Source organism: Egretta garzetta, unplaced genomic scaffold, assembly GCF_000687185.1.
Source record: "Egretta garzetta isolate BGI_Z169 unplaced genomic scaffold, ASM68718v1 scaffold59, whole genome shotgun sequence".
NCBI lineage: Eukaryota > Metazoa > Chordata > Aves > Pelecaniformes > Ardeidae > Egretta > Egretta garzetta.
In genome coordinates, this window is record NW_009267230.1 from 1,193,129 (window position 1) to 1,196,297 (window position 3,169).

Below are 3,169 nucleotides of genomic sequence, written 5' to 3' on the forward strand. Positions count from 1 at the left end.
TATGGCTAATAACGGTGTCCACCCCCTACCTGCCATCTGCCCTTGGAGGCCGGGCAGGCTCTGGCGGGACGTAGGAGATGCTGCTGGAACAACCTCTTCCAAGTGCTGCCACCATCCTCGGGGGTTCTCGGGGTCAGCCCGGGCAAAGCCCTGAGCAGCCCGCGCTGACCTTGCAGCTGACCTTGCTTGGAGCATGAGACCTCCTGGCCACCATTCCCACCTGGATTATCCCATCCTCACAAACCCACTGCAGGCAGGGGCTACCAACAAAGTCAAGGTGGCTGGGAGCTGGTAAGACCAACTTGGGTTTGGTGGTTTCCACGGGGGACGTGCCAGGGCCTGGTGGAGCCCCCTCATGTCCTCATGGCTCACCCGCACAGACAACAGTTTCAGCAAAAAAACCTGACCTAGAGGGTGACCCACCAGCATCTCCTCAGAGATGCATCAATCTCAGACCACAGCCAGGTCAGCAGCAGGCAGGGAATGGGGCATTAATCCAATTAAAAAAAAAAAAAAAACCCAAACCACCCAGGCACAGACTTTTTTTCCTTGCAGCCCTTTCCTCATCCTGCAGCTCAGGGTGCTCGAAAAGGCGGGCAGCATCTCCGAGGATGGGAACAGGCAGGAAGGAGAGACAGCACCAAACGCGTGGGTGCTGCTCTCGCCGTGGAGAACAGAGTACAAACCCTGCTGCTGCCAAGCCCAGTGTCCTCAGATGCATCTCCCCAGCTCGCCCAGCCACAATTGCTGGAGACTTCCCCATGCTGTGCCGAGCAGGGGAACCTGGGCAGCCCGGGGGGAGCACCGCAGCCAGGAGCCAGTGCTGTCCTCCATGCCAGATCACGCCCTCGCTCCTGCCCCGTCTGCTCGGACACAGGGAGATCCAGATGCAGCTCAGAGGAGGTGGCAGTGACGGGGGAAAGGTCTCCTTCGCGGTGGTACGGTGCCCGCCAGGAACGCGCTTCACAGCCCGCACTTGGGTAGGAGGTCGCAGAGCTCGCTGACCTTATCCACTGCTCCAGCCTTCAGACACGAAGTAACGATGTGTTAACAAGAAAACACCCCAGGCCATGGTCCCCCACCTCACCATCCTCTCTGGGACAGAGACCCACAGCCAGAGCCTTGCGAAGCTCCAGGGGAACGCACCACGCTCCTAACTCCTGCAGCCGGGGGACTTCCCACACCAGAAGCACCGCCACTGGACTCAACAGCCCTTGGTGGATTTCTCTTTTCAGGAATTTGCTTAATTGCCTTTTGACCCCGGACAAGTTCCTCACATCTTCCCCTCCACCCAAGGCTACCATTTCCACAGGCTAATCCCAAGCTGCTTCACGAAATGCGCTTGTGCCCCAAGGTGCCACTGCCTCTTCCCGCACCGATGCCCCGTCATGGGAACTCGAGCAACCCTTCCCCGTTCACCTTCCCCCCGCCACGCAGGATCTTATTATTCCCTGTCATGCCTCCCTCAGTCATCTCTTCCCCCAGACGGAAGAGAGTCAGTTTATGTAATTGTTCCTTCTATGGAAACGGCTTCGTACCTTTAATTATTCCTGCCACCCCTCCCTGCACTCTCCCGGCGTGTCTTTAAAAGGGTGCGGATGTGCCGGCAGGCAGACGGGCTGTGAAGGAGGAGCAGTTTTGGTTAAGACACCCGTTGCGCCCCGGGAGGGCGGCTGTGATCTGCCCTGACCCTGCTCCTGCCCAGCTTTTGGCTGCAGAGGGGCCGCATCCAGCCCCTGGACCAAAGCCCTTGTTTGCGCTCAGGCAGGCTGCACACCAAGCAGATCATTTGTGAGCACAGGGATGGCCAGCGCCAGCTCCCCCCTGCCCCGGGGCCTCCCATGCCCCCGGCGATGAAAGGCCGATGAAAGGGAACAAAAAGCGCGTGCAAAGCCAGGACATCGGCATGGGGAGGGACGAGCAGCGCGAGCTTCCCCGCCGGCCGAACAAACAGCCAGCCAACTAGACGGGGAACAGTAAGTGCTGGTTTAATATCACGATGACTCAGCCGCTGTGCGGGGAGCACGGGGAAAGCTCCAACTCTCCCACCTCCGAGGGGCTGCGAGAGACCGAATAGCCAGCAAGCAAGGGGGGCTTCCTCTCATCCGACAAAGTGGGATCCTAACAGGGGCTCCACGAATAGGGGGAAAGGGGCAGCTCGGGTGGCTGCTCGCACCCTGGCCCGGAGAGTCAGAGACCCAGCCCAGGAGAGGATGGGGACCAAACCGCGGGGTAAGGACAAACCGTGCACCCAGGAGTCACTCCAAAACGCCCTATTCCAACACCTCCTCAGTAAGGGGTAGTGCTCAAGAGTTACAAAAGCGCCCTCTAATCATAGAATCATAGAATCATAGAATGTTTAGGGTTGGAAGGGACCACTAGTGGTCATCTAGTCCAACCCCCCTGCAGTGAGCAGGGACACTGCTAACTAGATCAGATTGCTCAGAGCCCCATCCAACCTGGCCTTGAATGTTTCCAGGGATGGGGCCTCCACCACCTCTCTGGGCAACCTGTTCCAGTGTTTTACCACTCTCATTGTAAAAAATTTCTTCCTTACCTCTAGCCTGAACCTACCCTGTTCTAGTTTAAAACCATTTCCCCTTGTCCTAACACAGCTGGCCCTACTAAAAAGACGTTCCCCATCTTTCCTATAGGCCCCCTTTAGGTACTGGAAGGCCGCAATCAGGTCTCCCCGTAGCCTCCTTTTCTCCAGACTGAACAAGCCCAACTCTCTCAGCCTGTCCTCATAGGAGAGGTGCTCCAGCCCTCGGATCATTTTTGTAGCCCTCCTCTGGACCCGTTCCAACCCGCTAACTAACCCGACAGCCACAGCCCTTCGTGTCACCGCCCAGCTTCACCCACGGGCTGCAGCACCCACAGCCCCAGCCGCTCGGGGAGGTCTGCAGGCAGGGCGCTGTCCCGAGAGCGGCCATCGCTCTGCACCAGCGCGGTGCCTCGATGGGGGCAGGAGACGGGCTCGCTTCTCCAGTTTTGCTGGGAGAAAAGCCAGGGCACTGGGTCCAGGCAGCTCCTCCAGCCGGGGAGCCGCCTTGCCCCAGGGCTGACCGTGGGAAGATGAAGAGGGACACGGCCGGAGCCCCGCGGGGCAGCGCTGGAGCGCGCTCAGCTCAGCTCCCCCGCTCCCCAGGCCACGGCCGGGGCTGCGCCG